The 17,884-nt window shown below is 47.4% G+C and overlaps 2 long non-coding RNA genes across 2 annotated transcripts in view; one reads left to right on the forward strand and one right to left on the reverse strand.

The window, feature by feature from the left end:
- Positions 1-17,884, forward strand: part of LOC135368463 (uncharacterized) — a 291,834-nt gene that overhangs the window by 83,279 nt on the left and 190,671 nt on the right. The gene's annotated exons all lie outside the window — the stretch shown is intronic.
- On the reverse strand, positions 7,807-8,118 carry LOC135368413 (uncharacterized). The gene is made up of 3 exons (XR_010414774.1): positions 8,097-8,118; positions 7,964-7,990; positions 7,807-7,901 (listed from the first exon to the last, which is right to left on the reverse strand). It is a non-coding gene; the product is annotated as an uncharacterized LOC135368413 (long non-coding RNA).

Consider the following 17,884-nt stretch of genomic DNA (forward strand, 5'->3'; position numbering starts at 1 on the left):
TATATACACTCTATCTATAGTCTCGCTCTGGCTGTTGCGCCTTTCCATGTCATGCCCAGTTCATTGGGACAAACATTTAACCAACCATCTTTTAAATTACACAGTTTTCTTAGTTCTATCCATGACTTTGCACCATACGTAAGCAGTTTATCGCGTGGGGGCATTCCATCTCTAATCTCGTTTACAACACAATTAAAGTCGCCTAGTAATACAATCTCCCTTGCGCCGTTTAGATAACAATCAAGGCTGTTATAAAATTCTGTTTGGCCGCTACTTCTTACGGGAGCGTAAATGTTCAGACCTACTTTGAGATCAATGGTTAACACCCTGCCCTCAAAGTCCCTTTCCTTTTTGAACATCATGTCTTTGCATCTCCCAAACAGAATAAAGGCAACGCCTCCACTACGCCCGTTAGCGAAGCTCCATAAACTCTTTACATTAAGAATTCTATCAAAATTCTTTATATATCTAATATTTTTAATATGAGTTTCTTGTATGGCCAAAATATCTAACTTTTCTGCACGGGCGGCTTCAATGATACTATTTTGTTTTATTGTGTTACGCATGCGTTCACATTCCATGACCCTTTAATTAGGGAAGCAAACATTAAGTATAAAAAGATGTAACTAAACATAGTCGTTCTTTTTTTGGTAAGTTCTTTGTTTAATGGTCTTCGTTCACTTGTGTGGGTGTTTTATCTAGTGAGTCCAATGATGAGCAGCTTTGGAATTTAGATACACTACTATCTGAATCGTTACGAAAGTCATGTGAATTTTCCACATGAAGTCGTTTTTCATCAGGATCCAGTTTTTCCATAGATTCATTAAGATTATCAGAACTGTACGAGCTTGCGCTAGACAGTTCTAAGGTGGCATATCTATTGCTAAGTGCGAAGGGGCCATCATCATCATCGGTTGTTGCTGCAGTTGATTCAACGTTGGAAGTCTGACAAGCTGTGGTAAGGACATCAAAATCGATCATTGGGGAGCAATGTTGCCACCTCTCCTCCTCCACCTCTCAAGAAAGATAATCCTATGACATCATACTTCTCAAACTAGAAATTAATCCCAAGCAGCACAATGTACTGAAAGACGAGTGCAATAGGGGTGGACGGGAAGGTAGAAGGCCTTGAACAGACTCGTGAAACTGAAGTACTCTGATAATACACATACCGACCACCCCTATTGCACTCGACTTTCAGTACATTGTGCTGCTTAGGATGTTTTTGTACTTCCGCTTCACAGAGAGAAACAATGTTTTTGGAAAATGCAGTGGGAGAAATGGATTTAAAATAGATTAATTTTAATTCTCCAATATGTTCAAGGCATGAGATTTAATCTCATAGTCGCACTTCAATGCCTCCTCTCCCTCTTTCGCAACACGTCAACTGGACTCGTCAAGGAGGGATGTCGTCTCCTTTCTGTACTGACCGGACGAGATTGCAAAAAAAAAAAAACATTCTTTTAATGGTACAATTGACTGCACATGGAGCAAGGGGGAAGATGTGGGTTGGATGGAGAAAGACGAGGTGAAAGACGAAAAAAGGTGCACGCGGCGTGAGCGAGGTCAGTTCACTTTTTGCTGGAAGCAGACGTAGTCACATTCGGAAGAGACAGTCGAAAGGAAACGGTCGACTGGAACGGACGGGACTTTTCAGGGAACTGTGTGCTTGGACGTCGTACTCGTACTTGTCGGACATTGGAAGCAGGTAACGCTTGTTGAATAAAAGTTTGGATGGACATCCTGCCTCTATGTGTCGGTTCTAGCGTGTCTCGTTCCGCTGGCAAAGGGATCCGAACCTCGGAGTGGGATGGAATTCCCAGAACTGGCGCCCAACTTTAAGGGGGCGTTCCAACTTTGCCAGTGTTGAGAGAGGCGGGATATCCCGTGTAATTAATTGCTTTCGCGCATTTTTGAGTTCAACGGTCCGCCGGGTTTCCGTGTACCAGGATGGAGCTCGCGCCTCAACCCCAACATAGCTACCGCACGCGCAGTCGAAATGCAGTGCCTTCTGTTCCAGAATGTACGACCGAGGCCCCGACCCTTCAAAGGACCACAGGGACAACACTGGCGGAATTGGCATATTTGTCTCCACCCCCTGCTGCACTTCGCCCTCGAACCACGCTGTGTGTGGTCCTCGAGCCATCTCGCAGAGCCTGGCCGATACATGCCGGTTCCTCCCGGATGCAGCCAGTTCCTGTCTCCCCCGCGGCATCCACAACAACTCTAGGCTGGCCATTAAGCGCCGGCTTCATCGGAGCGGATACCCTGCTGGTCTCCATCCGATCATCATCGCCCTGGACATGGCCACCGTGGTTCACCCGGTTGGTTGGCCAACCCGGAAAAAGGCCGTTACGTGCCGCTCCCTCTTCGAGCCTTGGATCCATCTTCCTTCCCAACTGAAGAAAGTAGATTTTCTGACCATCCAATTTTCGGCCAGGATCCCCAACGTCACAACGACAGTCGGCAGAGACAGTCGACTGGAACTGACTGGACTCTTTAGGGAACTATGTGCTTGGACGTTGTACTAGTACTTGGTGGATATTGGAAGCAGGTAATGCTTGTTGAATAAACGTCTAGATGGTTATCCTACCTCTGTGTCGGTTCTTGCGTCTCCTGTTCCGCTGGCAAAGAGCTCCGAACCCCCGAGTGGGATGGAGGTCTCACAACACTAACAAATGCAAGATCTTACCATTCTCTTGTAATCTCAATGCTATCTATTATCCTCATTCCCTCCCCAATACTCTTCTCTCTCATCTTCTTGCCCACAAATATATTGGCATCCATTTGGTCTCTAATCTCTCATGGTCAACTGATATCTCCCATATCAAATCTGGAACTAATAACTCTGTTGGGTACCTACGCCGTAGCCTTAAAGGGACCGAAAAGTGAATATAAACCTATCGAAACTTTATGTTCAGCGAAAAGCTTGAACCTTCAAAAGTTCAAATATCAAAGAACTCCACTGAAATTGCTGTAGTTTTTTTCTGTAATCGAATTTTCGATAATTGCATGTCCAGGGACCTAGTAGGAAATCGAGCAGTCTGTCAACAATTGCATGACCCCGCGCCATCTGTCGAGGACGCATGTCATACGCACACTTCCGGGCGCTAATCCGGCGAAAACGAAAATTGCAGTGGGCATTTCTGACCACTTTCTACGTCGAGAATGTCGAGCATCTTGAACATGAGTGCGCTGAAATTCCGCATTCGAGAACTGTCGCTCACACAGAACTGATGTTCGTGCGTTAGCGTGCTGGAAAGTGTGTTCTTCGCAGCAGAAGATTCCTCGTCCAGAGATTAATCGGAGTCACATTCGTCCTAAGCAGTAGCTCACCGTGCCGTGAACATGGACTGCTTTGTGAAATTTCCATGCATGAGGGAGAAGCACTTGTGTAAGGCGAAATAAGCGCTGTTTTTTCGTCGTGCAGGTGTTCATGTGTGAAATGCAAACCGACGGATACTACGGATGGATGCTACGGTTTTTGCTGCCTGAGAGGTAAAGAATGCGTATGGAAGGCAGACAGACAGACTGTTGCATCAGAACTAACGAATATTTTCAAATACTGTGCCTTGACACCGGAGTACTGCAAGTGTCTTTTACATACATCCGAGAAACCGAAGAGCATGGCAACATACACGGCAGCGCCGTGTGGTCTTTACGCGCTACTTGAACGGCAAACTGGACGGAAACCCCTTTTCTGCAGGGAATTCCGTTATACCACCTGTCTTACATTCACAAGAAGGATATGGGGTGCTCCGAGAAAATACAATAGAAAGTACTCCACTGGATCCCGATCTGCGTCATGCATACAATTAGGGATGCTTTCCCATCAGTGTGCAGACTTGTAGAAATGTTGATGTCAGCATATTTTCATTTCGTGCTTGCTGCAAGTTTTTCTCATTGCTTTTTCTTTGCTGTCACAGCATATTATAATTACTAGTTTGTTCCTGTACGGTTAAGTAACCTGTGGGCATAGATGTATTTGTAGGTTATACTCATGTCTGAATTGTTTATGGGAGGAGTAAGTAAGATAATTTTATCAGTGTCATTCAGCTGAATTATGTTCATAACCTTTTAGTATACTCCTTAGTGAGCACGTTTCCAAATGTCAATTAATATTTGAACCAAGATTGGGATTTCACACTTAATTAACTCTGTTTTGCTAAACGGAGTACTTGCAACTGATTCATTATCACGTCACCAACTAACATTTGTAAAGAAGGATTTGAGGGCTGACTTCACTTACTATTAACCCTTGATCTGGGTTCCAAGTTAACCATGCACCATTGGTGTTCATAGTACTCCAAAATGGCTAAATAATTTATTGCATAAGTTCTCTGTTACTGTAATTTAGATGTACTTTTGCAAAGTACTTTGACAGCCCTGCAAATTGAAACTTTCATCAGTGTACACCACAAATGCGTCGTAGCATTTGATTGAAATATAATATAAGAGCAGAAACAATGTTTTGTCACAACTCAAACTATATCTTTCTTTTTTATTGTCCAGGGTTTTAGGAAACAGAGTAGGACTTCCTGCCCTCTGATGTTTTGACGTACTTGATAGAGTTGTAAAACCTGCAACAAAATAAACAAGAGACCTATAAACAGTTTTGTCTTTTGCTTTTGAATTTAACAAGCTAGTTATATTTTACCATTTGTTCACTTTTGTATTCTCTATTGGTGAAAAGATTACAGGAACAATAATGCTGCAGATCAAACAATGACCTGTCATCTTGATGAAGATCAGAACATTTCTTCAGGCATACTAAGTGAGACAAAAGAAATGTACAATGAAGGTTGTACAAAAACAGCAAATCTCCGTCCACTAAAACTTTGTACATGTGGATGTTACCACATCGTGTAGTTTCCATCCAAAAGTAGGACTAGGCAAGGTCGTTTGGTAGTTGGCAGGTTGTTGGCAGGTTGTTGGCATGGTGATGTGCTATACCGTTATAGCACATCAATATAGATGAGGGGCAAACACAGTAGACAGCGTGATGGCTGCAAACTCAAGTGAAGATTTATTCAACAGAACAAGAAACCGAATGCATGAGTAGAGAAAGGCAGTGCCCATGCAGTGTATGGTGAACCACACTAATCTCTGAGAAGGTAGGATCCGAAGAGCAATAAAGAGAAATGACAGTTGCGTCCGAGATAGGGGAACTCTGCAAATTTTAGCCAATATGATGTGGTAACCTTGCATGGCTCACTACTGCTCTGACACACATTCAACAATTCCAGTAGTGGGGCTTCAAAGACAATGAACGTTCGCTGTTTCATTGGGCATTCAAGTGTAGAGGATGCATCTCTAGAAAATTAATTAGCGTTCCTTAGTCATAAAGTCATAACTACACCTCAACCGGAAGTATTCTTGTACCCTTCAAACAAGCTAGTAGTACTCATCGGTTTCTTCTCCTATTGTTGACGTCATACTAATGTTCTGCACTTGTCCAAAGGCTCCAAAAAATGTCACAAAGTCTGCAACACGTAACAAATCTAGTGCTTCCATCTGTGGACTTTGCACACCTGCTTTCAGCTATTTCTGTCATGTCAAGTTGAGTGCATTGATCACACGCACACGAAGCAGCCTTGCGCCACTTCAACACTTGCAGGCCCCTAAAATTAAATTTGTTGATGTTGACAATGTTGAGTATGGGACAAGTAGGATAACATAAGTTAAATGGAATACGTCATCGCTATATTATCATTTATACATGTGTGACGCCTGTACGTGCCTATGACGTTGTGTTGAACTCGTCACCTCGGTGAACCAAAATCACTGGGTACTGAGCATCAGTGTGCTTCGTTACGTCTTCGCAATTCGCCTTCTACGGCATATCGTAGTCATCGGCAGCAAAATGAGCTCAGCACACACGACACGACTGCTACATCTAGTAACCGAGCGTTTCGAACCACATTCGTTTTCGCGCACTCTCCCGTTGAATCTTGTGGTAGAAAACGCCCGCCGCCGATGGTGAACGAACATGATTTTTGCGCCCATCAACACCATAACTTCACCAGGCATATGTAGGTCTCTCGAATAATTGACACAACAGCCACGAACATGTCATTCACTTATATTTTCTGACCAACATCGACCAACAGGACCACGACGTAAACAATGAACGCGATAACACAGATGGCCTTGCAGATGGCGCGGCGGACCGTAGACCGTAGCTCGTAGCGGCGAAGTAGCTGAATGCTTTATTAACGTAAAAGCTATGGAAGTGAGCGTCATTTTTAAAATGGCGTTTAGCTGTAAGATAATGTGCGTCAACTTTGTTCTCTACAAAATTAACTCTGACGTGGTAAGGGTTGACCAATCCCTGGGAGCCCTGGACCCGAATCCCAAGTTGCTCTCTTTCGCCGTTCGCTGGCAGCACCGTCCATGTTCCAGCAATCCTCAAAATATTTATACGTAAAAAATATGCCGAATTGAGAAGTAATGCTTTCTGCGTCTTATCAAACAACGATGTTGTGCACGACAGTGGGCAAAAATATGGGGGTTATTTTTCACTTTTCGTCCCTTTAAGCTCGCACCGCGTGATCTAAAACTCCTTGCTTAGACCAGCCTGATTCGCCTGAAGTTCGAATATGCCTCAGCAATCTGGGACCCTCATCAAGAGTTCCTCATCAAAATGCTAGAAGCCGTGCAGAACCGAACTGTCTGATTCATCTGTTCCAACTGCTCGCGGTATACAAGCGCTACTACGTTAAAAACAGCAGTTGTCTCTAAACAAACCATCAGTACGACGCGCTGTGTCCACGTTATGCCTTCTACAAAAACTGCTTTATCACTCATCCGGTCTTTCCCGATCTTTGCCCCTTCCATAAGGTAGATTGGCTAGGTAGTGAAGGCGAAAAAAAAAAAACTATATCTGACCCGGCAACACTTTCACTCCATGACGCAAGCGATCCTTGGTGCTGGTAGCACAGGTACGGCCGTAACAAAAAAAAATATATTTACCACGTGCGCATGGTTTTTGTGTGTACCAATAGTTGACTCATAATCTCAATATCGGAAAAATTATATGTTGCCCCACTGGTATACATGTACGAAGTCATCTACCAGGCAAGCACATTTCCGCATCCTACACTCTAAACCCTGTAACGCATGTGTACCTTCCGAACAAGAGGTACATTTTTTAAAAAATGTACCTCTTTAAAAAATGAGGTACGGTGTACCTCATTCCAGGACCACTGGTTAGCAGGTACAGTGAACCGGATTCTGCACGGGGTACACATGAGGTACCACAATTAATTTTCGTTTGGTGGGGAACCTGAATTGGCACGACGAGCAAGGCAAAGGCAAAGCAAACATTGTTTGCATGGGCCCTGCTCGAACATGCCATTTCAGGAGAAAAGTGCAGCAACCAACGATCACTTGTACGAGGGCGGGAAATAACACCCTGTCGGCTACGTTCGTCCCGTCGCTGATAGACACACAGACGCTAACACAGACACTGTGCTTTGAAAACACCTATTTTATTGACAAATCACATACCTTGAATTCGGTATCCAACGTCATTCAACGAACAACTGCGCAGACAAATGCTTTCACAACAACGTGCACTTAGATCACAGCCGCAACAAAGTCACATCGTGACACCCACAAACGTCACCGAAGTATGCATGTCGTCACACTGAAGATAAGCGATATGTACAGGATATGAACGGGGTAGTCACTGCACCACACACTTCAGATTAGAAGAAACCTGAATCTTGGCCGGAAACACGAACAACGTACTTCTCCCATACGACGTATGAAAAAGGACTGGTCGCCTGGAATACCGTTTCACTCAAGAAAGTTTGTTCGTCATCCCGTCGCTGTTCGTTTCCAAATTGTCACACCAGCAAAGAGCAAGAACTTGGTTAGCCAATCCGCTTGCCAATTTGCTGCAGGAAGGCAGAAAAAAAAGTATTAAGACGGGCCGCAACACATGCCACAATTAACTTACCTGGCTCCCTGGGCACTGTCGTGTCAGCTGCGTAAGGCGTAATATGGACTGTCAGTCAGAACATTGAAAACAGTCAATGGCTCATCAAATTAAAAGATCTGACAATCCGTGCTTCCCTTGTTCGGCTGCTTACCTTCAACAACTGACTACTTCATGCCCACCCATCTTCCTTTGCTGCCCAAGGTGATGATGATGGTGGCGATGGCGCGTCTGTTCACTTCGTCGCCTCGCAAGTGCGTTGTAGATAATGAGCGCTTTCCAACTGGAAGCCGAACTGTTAAGCCGTTGCCTCTCGACCCACACTAAGAATAAAAAAGTCAGTACACTCCAATATGACCCCTTATTTGCCAATAACCTCCATTGCAGGAGGAATTCAAAACTGTTTAGGCCTGATTTGGTTTGATGTAAAGTAAAGAGCAGATTTAGATGTTTTCTTTGGTTTCTTGAAGATGACACAGACCGTCAAATGCAAACAAGCTCGGCTTCAGAAAAGCATGCCGAGAGCCAACACACAGTCACAACCATCATAAGGCACATTTTGTTAGTCATCACTAGTTCCTATAGTGGGGAAAATGTTTGTTCTTGTCTGTCCAAGTATTTACAAAGGAAAACTAGTCGAAGGGCAGTTTGATTTTTCATGCTTGGTGTCGCACCATAATTGTCTTTTGCGCACAAGCAACAAGGAATTCGAGCTACTTACAATTAGCTTGAATTCCTTCTTTACAGCAATGAACTAGATGTAAATTTTAACCTTTTTTTCTGTGTTTATTTTAACGTTGATAACATGCCACTGTACAACCTCCAGTCCACCTACATGGTTTCCTCTTGGTGGTGACGAAATGGCTGAAAACACATCACTGTATATATCACAAAGCAAAATTCGAATGCTACCGATTAACCTAACATGTATTTCGTCTACCCTCACACCCTCACAAGGGGATGCTGAAGGACCAAAAAGATAAGACCACAAAGAATTGAAATTAAGCAGTACAAAACACTGAGAAATGGTACTCGCATGACATTGCGCTCAAACTTTACAGATGCTGCAATATGTTACGCTAGTAGGGATTCAATACTACGACTATAGTGACTCGAACACATGAACATTCTGCATAGTCCGAGCGAAATTAGACAGTCTGATGGCTTTTGGGGTGCAGGTTAAAATTATGGCTTAAAGGGAACTGTAAGACAACGATTGCAGAGTAAGTAACAAGTAAGAATTTATGCTTAACACACACTTATTTGCCACAAATGGTAACAGAAAAGGTCGAGGAAATATACGGCGATTCCAGTGAAATGCAAAATGAAGGGCAGTTCTGAAGGGGGCAGAGAGAATTTTGAACAACGACTCTTCTTTGGCGGGCCACTGTCCTCATCAGAGGCATTACTAAAACTGCTGGTCTACCCGCCCTTTAGACACGATGGCGAAGCTCGGGAATGTGCACCGACAAACAACAGTCTCTGTGAGCAATATCAGCTCCCCCCTGATACTTTCCTGTCACTTCATGAATCATAATTCTACTGTAAACTGCACTGCGTGAATTGAATTGCTGCTTAAGCAAAACAAATCTGATACCGACTGTTTAATTTCACTCATTGGGAGCTCACCGCACACTGCAATATTTGTATTTCAGAAATATTGAAATTGACTAGCATACAAAACAATAGATAATGACCACTGAGCATCTTTCTGTGCAAACCTGTGCACAGTCATAAATAATATAAAAACTTGTACTAGATAGGAACCGATATCACAGAATACCAACGTGGCAGGGAAATGAACAAAGACAATAGGCACTTTTAACACCAGCATTCCTGACGGAACACAATAGGAACGGCCACCGAAATAAATAACAGGTACAGCAGTGCTTACTCTGCCTGTTTTCTGCTCAGTTTCTGCAGCAGTTTTTAACAGAGGACATGCAACGTTGTAGACCCACGGAACAGTGGTGAGAGTCGCCTGCCTTGGATGCAGTACCTATGATATTCAGTTAAAATCGAATGTTCCTTGCAACTTCTGTTCACGCCAGAAAAGCCGTTGATAAAGTGCACTCTTCAAGTGGCCCTCCACTGACAATGCCGTTTTTTGTTTGGGACGGTAAGAAAAAAAAAAAAAAGAAGTATTGTCCAGTTCGATAAACTTTTTCACATCAATGCGTCCATGCTATTGCATAAGTGAAAGCAAACTCTGTGCTCTTTGAGATTCCTGGCAAGACATGCCCATCTCTTTCAAAAGATTAGCGAGACGTTTTGCTTGCATAGAGGGAACGAAATAGGAGTCTTTGACCAGGAGAGTTTGAAGAAGACCCAAGGTCTGTCCAAAGGCTTGCGGGTAGCTGAGGTTCTTGATATAGTATATGCATAGGTGGGCATTTTGGTGAAACCTCACTCGCCCTCACCCTCACGGCCCTCACGGGCGCATGCCCTCACTTGCCCTCACCCTCACGGCCCTCACGGGCGCATGCCCTCACTCGCCCTCACCCTCACGGCCCTCACGGGCACATGACCTCACTCGCCTTCACCCTCACGGCCCTCACGGGCGGGTGCCCTCACTCGCCCTCACCCTCACGGCCCTCACAAGCGCAATCCCTCACTCGCCCTCACCCTCGCGGCCCTCAAAAGCGCAATCCCTCACTCGCCGTCACCCTCACGGCCCTCAGGGCAACATGCCCTCACTCACCCTCACGGACAAACGCCCTCTCTCGCCCTCACCTCACGGCCCTCAAATGTGTGCCTTTACTGGCCCGCGGCTTATTCGCGGCTAACACAGCCAATTTTTTTCACAAAGAAAATTTTTCATGGTTACAGATACCTCTCTTGCAACGCGATAGGAGCCTTTCCGGTCGTTTTAAAGGGCTGGTGTGCCACGTTCTTCGGGTGTTCGCGGTCAACACTACCGAAGTCCCTGTGGAAAAGTGTCCCATATGGTTAGAGATATCGCTCTTGCACAGCGATAGGAGCCTTTCCGGTCGTTTTAAAGGGCTGGTGTGCCACGTTCCTCGGGTGTTCGCGGTCAACACTACCGAAGTCCCTGTGGGAAAGTGTCCCATATGGTTACGGATATCGCTCTTGCACAGCGATAGGAGCCTTTCCGGTCGTTTTAAAGCGCTGGTGTGCCACGTTCTTCGGGTGTTCGCGGTCAACACTACCGAAGTCCCTGTGGGAAAGTGTCCCACATGGTTACAGATATCGGTCTTGCACCGCGATAGGAGCCTTTCCGGTCGTTTTAAAGGGCTGGTGTGCCACGTTCTTCGGGTGTTCGCGGTCAACACTACCGAAGTCCCTGTGGGAAAGTGTCCCATATGGTTACAGATATCGCTCTTGCACCGCGATAGGAGCCTTTCCGGTCGTTTTAAAGGGCTGGTGTGCCACGTTCTTCGGGTGTTCGCGGTCAACACTACCGAAGTCCCTGTGGGAAAGTGTCCCATATGGTTACAGATATCGCTCTTTCACCGCGATAGGAGCCTTTCCGGTCGTTTTAAAGGGCTGGTGTGCCACGTTCTTCGGGTGTTCGCGGTCAACACTACCGAAGTCCCTGTGGGAAAGTGTCCCATATGGTTACACACATCGCTCTTGCACAGCGATAGGAGCCTTTCCGGTCGTTTTAAAGGGCTGGTGTGCCACGTTCTTCGGGTGTTCGCGGTCAACACTACCGAAGTCCCTGTGGGAAAGTGTCCCATATGGTTACAGATATCGCTCTTGCACCGCGATAGGAGCCTTTCCGGTCGTTTTAAAGGGCTGGTGTGCCGCGTTCTTCGGGTGTTCGCGGTCAACACTACCGAAGTCCCTGTGGGAAAGTGTCCCATATGGTTACACATATCGCTCTTGCACAGCGATAGGAGCCTTTCCGGTCGTTTTAAAGGGCTGGTGTGCCACGTTCTTCGGGTGTTCGCGGTCAACACTACCGAAGTCCCTGTGGGAAAGTGTCCAATACGGTTACAGATATCGCTCTTGCACCGCGATAGGAGCCTTTCCGGTCGTTTTAAAGGGCTGGTGTGCCACGTTCTTCGCGTGTTTGCGGTCAACACTACCGAAGTCTCTGTGGGAAAGTGTCCCATATAGTTACAAATATCGCTCTTGCACCGCGATAGGAGCCTTTCCGGTCGTTTTAAAGGGCTGGTGTGCCGCGTTCTTCGAGTGTTCGCGGTCAACACTACCGAATTCCCTGCGGGAAAGTGTCCAATATGGTTACAGATATCGCTCTTGCACCGCGATAGGAGCCTTTCCGGTCGTTTTAAAGGGGTGGTGTGCCACGTTCTTCGAGTGTTCGCGGTCAACACTACCGAAGTCCCTGTGGGAAAGTGTCCAATATGGTTACAGATATCGCTCTTGCACCGCGATAGGAGCCTTTCCGGTCGTTTTAAAGGGCTGGTGTGCCACGTTCTTCGAGTGTTCGCGGTCAACAGTACCGAAGTCCCTGTGGGAAAGTGTCCAATATGGTTACAGATATCGCTCTTGCACCGCGATAGGAGCCTTTCCGGTCGTTTTAAAGGGCTGGTGTGCCGCGTTCTTCGAGTGTTCGAGGTCAACACTACTGAAGTCCCTGTGGGAAAATGTCCAATATGGTTACAGATATCGCTCTTGCACCGCGATAGGAACCTTTCCGGTCGTTTTAAAGGGGTGGTGTGTTGGGTAGGATGCCAGGAGAAGAGAAAGGCAACCAGTACTGTTCGATAGAGAACTACGGTTTTAATGAACGAGCCAGCGCGGTCCGCTCAAAGCGCGCGGCGGCAGGCCAAACAGACAAAAGGAGGAAGAAAACCAAAACTAACTGTCCTACAAACTTCTGTCGGACACGTTGTCGGAATATACTTGACACCCCCCTCAACGTGTCGTCAAAGTGCCCGTGATGTCACGAAGGCCTAGAGACCCTCGGTGCTGTCGGGTTTTCTTGCCGTCCAGCGCCTTTGTCAGTACGTCAGCGTGGTTGTCCGACGTCTTGACATACTCAAGCCTTAGTTTGCCCTCTTCCATCTTTTCTCGCAGAAAAAAGTGTCGGAGCTCGATGTGTTTGCTGCGCTCCGATGTCACTTGGTTCGTCCCCAGTGCGATCGCGCCCTGGTTGTCGACATGCATTGTGTGTGGTGCGTCGATGAACTCGCTCGCTCCCAACTCTTGCATGAAATGTTGCATCCACAAGACCTCCTTCGTTGCATGGCACATGGCAAGATATTCTGCCTCCACGGTCGACAAAGCGGTTGACCTCTGTTTCTTGCTACTGCAAGAGATAGCTGCGCCAGCTAAGGTGAAAACGTAGCCACTGAACGACCGCCTGTCCACCTTATCGCTCGCCCAGTCAGCGTCGCAAAAGGTCTTCACTTTCCTCCCTAGCTTCTCGAACGTCAACGCATGATGCTTAGTTTGCTTGACATAGCGTAAAATATGTTTGATGCCGCTCCAGTGCTGCTCCGTAGGGTTCTGGTTGAATTGGCTCATGTAAGCCGCTGCGAATGCCAAGTCTGGCCTTGTGCCGCTGGCGAGATAAAGTAGGCCTCCGACTGCTTGGCGATAGTTGTGAGAGAGCACATTCGAGGTTTGATGTCCCTCGGAGGCTGGTAGGAACTTCGTCCCAGGATCAAGTGGCGAAGAGGCTCCTCTCGTATCGTTCGTGCCGAACAGGTCCACAATTCCTTCGGCATACATCGTCTGGTCCAGGGTGAGCTTTCCGTCCTTCTGGCGTTGAATCCTTAACGATAAGATGTGGCTTGCCTCCCCAAGGTCCTTCACTTCGAAAACGTGTCCCATGTTTTTCTTGAAACTCTCAGCCTTCTTTTCAGTCTGAGCCAGGATCAGGATGTCGTCTACGTACACTCCAACTATGATACCTTCTGCAAGGTTGAAATACACACAAGGATCCGCCTTAGACCTTGTTAGTCCCTCGCTTTTCAGAAAATCGTCCAGCCGTATGTTCCATTGCCTTCCGGACTGACGAAGCCCGTACAGACTTTTCTTCAAGAGGCAAACGTCCTCCTTGCTCTTTTCGTGGAATGGAATCGGTTGTTCCATGTATATAGTCTCGTTCAGGGTTCCGTTCAAATAGGCTGCGGTTATGTCAGCTTGGTGGATAATCCATCCTCTCTCGACTGCGATCGCAAGTAGTATGCGAATGGATTTCAGCTTAATCACAGGGGAGTAGGTCTCATTGTAGTCCACTCCTTGAACTTGAGAATAACCGCAAGCGACCAAGCGGGCTTTATACCTTTCCAGCTGACCAACCTCGTTATACTTCTTCCGGAATACCCATTTGCATTTCACGACTTGACGGCCTTTGGGCCTTGGGACAATTTCCCACGTGCCGTTTCTCCTCAGATTTCCCAACTCTTCCTCTATGGCGTTCCGCCAGTCTTCTGCGTCAGGCATGAGCAATGCCTCCTCCACAGTTGCGGGGTCCGGGACGGCACCACTTCCTTTGGCTATACAGCAGTAATTCGGCCGGGGCTTGGCTGCCAGCCGCTCGGACCGTCTTAGCGCCCCTAGTGGTGGTGACGCTTCCAACATTTGCTCAGCTGCCGGCGGTGACGACGCAGCCGGTGCAGCTTCTGGCGGTGACGCCTCCAGACTTTGTCCCCCTTCTTCGATGACCGGCCTTAAGACAACTTCTTCCAACGCTGGTGACTCCATGGACGTCTCACAGTTCTCGGCGTTACTGCTTACGATCACTACGTCACTGTCACCACTGACGGGCTGCGTCCCCGCTTCCACTTTACACGGGAACGTGCTCTCATCAAAAACGACGTCTCGTCCCAAAAAGAATTCATCGTTTCTCCAATCCCACAGTTTGTAGCCCTTAACTCCTTCGGGGTAACCCACGAGCACGCACTCCACTGCCTTTGGGTCCAGCTTCGTTCTCCTACTGCGTGGTTTGCTTTGTACGGCCCAAGCTCTGCAGCCGTATACTCTGAGATGGTCGATGCTGGCTTTGCTTCCGAACCATAGTGTCTCTGGCACGAGAGAGCCGATTGCTTTTGATGGGCACTTGTTACGAACGTAGGCAGCTGTGATGATCGCGTCCGCCCAGAGTGCTTTGGGGAGTCCGGACTCGATCAGGAAACATCGCGTCATGTCGAGTAGTGTTTGGTTCATCCGTTCCGCTACTCCGTTTTGTTGTGGCGTCCCAGGTACCGTTAGCTGTCGTCGAATCCCGTACTGGACCAAGTACTGCCGGAACTCCTTTCCTGTGTACTCTCCTCCATTGTCACTTCTAAGGATCTGAATGGTTGCGTTGTGGAGATTTTCAACCATTCGCCTGTATTCATCAAACTTCTTAAGCACCTCCCCCTTTGTTTTCATCGGATACACAACGGTGTACCTCGAGTAGTCGTCGATGAATGTGACGAAATAGTGTGATCCTCCTTTCGATGGGGGTGTGATGCTCCCGACATCTGAATGGACCAGCTCCAAGGGTCCTGTGGCTCGCGTCGAGGCATCAGCAACTGGAAAGCTCTTCCTCTTGAGCTTGCCTTGCATGCACGTTGAGCACCTCTCCTCCTCAATGTCAGTTCCCTCCGGACGTAGCTGATGCACAGCGCTCTGGTGGAGGTGTCCTAGACGCCGATGCCATAGACCACTTGTCGCACGTGTTTCTTTGGACAATCTCGTTGAAGGAAGGAAGTCTTCGTCCACAATATATAGCCTCCCCGTACGCCTGGTCAACAGGACCAATTCGTTGTCTTTTACTCTCACTTCCGCTTTTCCATCATCGAAAGTGACTTTAAATCCTAACTCTTCAATTCTTCCGACGGATAGAAGGTTACCATCCAACTCAGGCACATATAGCACATCTTTGAGCTTGATTAAAGTTCCGCCGTGCTCCTTCCGAAAGTTGGAAGTTGATATCTCCTCTTCCGAGAACTTGCATGATCTCCTTATTTGCCGCTTCTACGGCTGACGTGCAAGGCGAAAACCTATCAAACTTCGCTCTCTCCGACGTCATGTGGTCCGTAGCACCGCTATCTAAGTGCCAAACAGAACTTCTCTTTGCCCTCGTGCGTGTCGCAGAGAGTGCCACGTGAGTCAACTTCGCGTAGCCTGTTCCGTCCTGCGGACGTAGCCGGCTTCCAGTTTCAGCATCATCTGCGTCACAATCATTGGCCACGTGTCCAAACCTCCCACATTCGTAGCACCTTACGCGTCTTCTCGGCGGGTCCCATTTCGCTCCCGGCTTTCCGCTATGTCTCTTGTCCCACGCCTTCTCCTCCGAAGTTTTGCCACGCTTGGTAAACTTTTCCTTAGTTACTAGGGCTTTTGCTTCACCGTCGGTGTCTGCCGTATTCTCTGCATCTCGCCTCTGCTTTCGCTTCTCCTCGATCAAGAGCTTTGCTTTGACTGCCTTTGTTGTGAGCGTTGCCTCGTCTTGCTCGAGCTTCAGAATATGCGGTTCATACTCCTCCGGCAACCCCATCAACATCACCAAGGCGACTTCCCTGTCAGTGAATTCGTAACCCCCGTTGGATAATTGCCGATGCAGATCCATCAATCTGCTCAAGTAGTCCTTCATAGGTTCTTCTCGGTCCTTCTTCACATTGACGAAGTCTCGGAGAAGCTGAAGGATATGTAGCAGACCATATTTCGTATGGATCTCGCGTAGGATGTTCCACGCATCTCTTGCAGTGGTACAGGTGCCGATGTCGTCAAGGTAATTGTCCTCGACCACCAGGAAGAGAAACGTGAGGGCTTTATCGTTAACCTTCTTCTCTTCATTCGTCAAGGGTGCTTGTTGGCATCCGGGTTCAACTGCCTCCCAACAGTCCTTCTGTACCATTGCAGCTTTTGCTCGGATCGACCAGGCATGATAGTTTTCTGACGTCAGCTTCGGAATTCGGAGTTCGTCTTTCAAAGCCATGTCGCTGTAGCTTAGCTCCTCATCTGCGATGTGCGCTTGTCCAGTGGTATACGTCGTCGTCTCACTTCGTCGCACTGATAGATGTGTTCTAGACGTCAACTTCAATGTGCCGGGTCAACGCAAAGCTCCTATTGCCGTCGGACGTGTCCTCAGCACCCACGTAGAGGTACGCCTGATCAGTGGAAGGCTTCGTCGTCTCACTGTCCAGCGTGTACTGGGCCCATAACCTGTTGGGTAGGATGCCAGGAGAAGAGAAAGGCAACCAGTACTGTTCGATAGAGAACTACGGTTTTAATGAACGAGCCAGCGCGGTCCGCTCAAAGCGCGCGGCGGCAGGCCAAACAGACAAAAGGAGGAAGAAAACCAAAACTAACTGTCCAACAAACTTCTGTCGGACATGTTGTCCGAATATACTTGACATGGTGTGCCACGTTCTTCGAGTGTTCGCGGTCAACACTACCGAAGTCCCTGTGGGAAAGTGTCCTATATGGTTACAGATATCGCTCTTGCACCGCGATAGGAGCCTTTCCGGTCGTTTTAAAGGGCTCGTGTGCCGCGTTCTTCGAGTGTTCGCGTCAACACTACCGAAGACCCTGTGGGAAAGTGTCCAATATGGTTACAGATATCGCTCTTGCACCACGATAGGAGCCTTTTCAACCGCTTTAAAGGGTTCTTGGGCCACGTTTTTCGGAACTAGGGGCGAGCGCTGCATATGTCCTAGTGTAAGCCTTGAAGGTTGTAGCTATGCTAAGAAGGTTGTAGCGAAGCTATGAAAGGTTGTAGTTCGTTGAACTGCGACACAAGGACGCCGCCGGTCTGTCTGTGCATAGCGAGGCTGTGAGAAACATTCTGATGTTATCGCTTCTTTGAGGCACCTCGGGGCTATAAATGACATAAAGTAAAAAGGATTAGTACGGTGGGTGCAATATAATTTTGCCGCGTATACGGGTGGTAACACGGCGTCCTTGTGATTTCGGGTGTTTCTTGTGGCCAGTAACGTATTGCGCCAGTGTCGTGCAGCTTCACCCAGTCGAAAAACACAACAGAAATCTTTGTCGTCACGACAAACATTTCTGTTG

This window comes from Ornithodoros turicata, chromosome 1 (assembly GCF_037126465.1).
Source record: "Ornithodoros turicata isolate Travis chromosome 1, ASM3712646v1, whole genome shotgun sequence".
NCBI lineage: Eukaryota > Metazoa > Arthropoda > Arachnida > Ixodida > Argasidae > Ornithodoros > Ornithodoros turicata.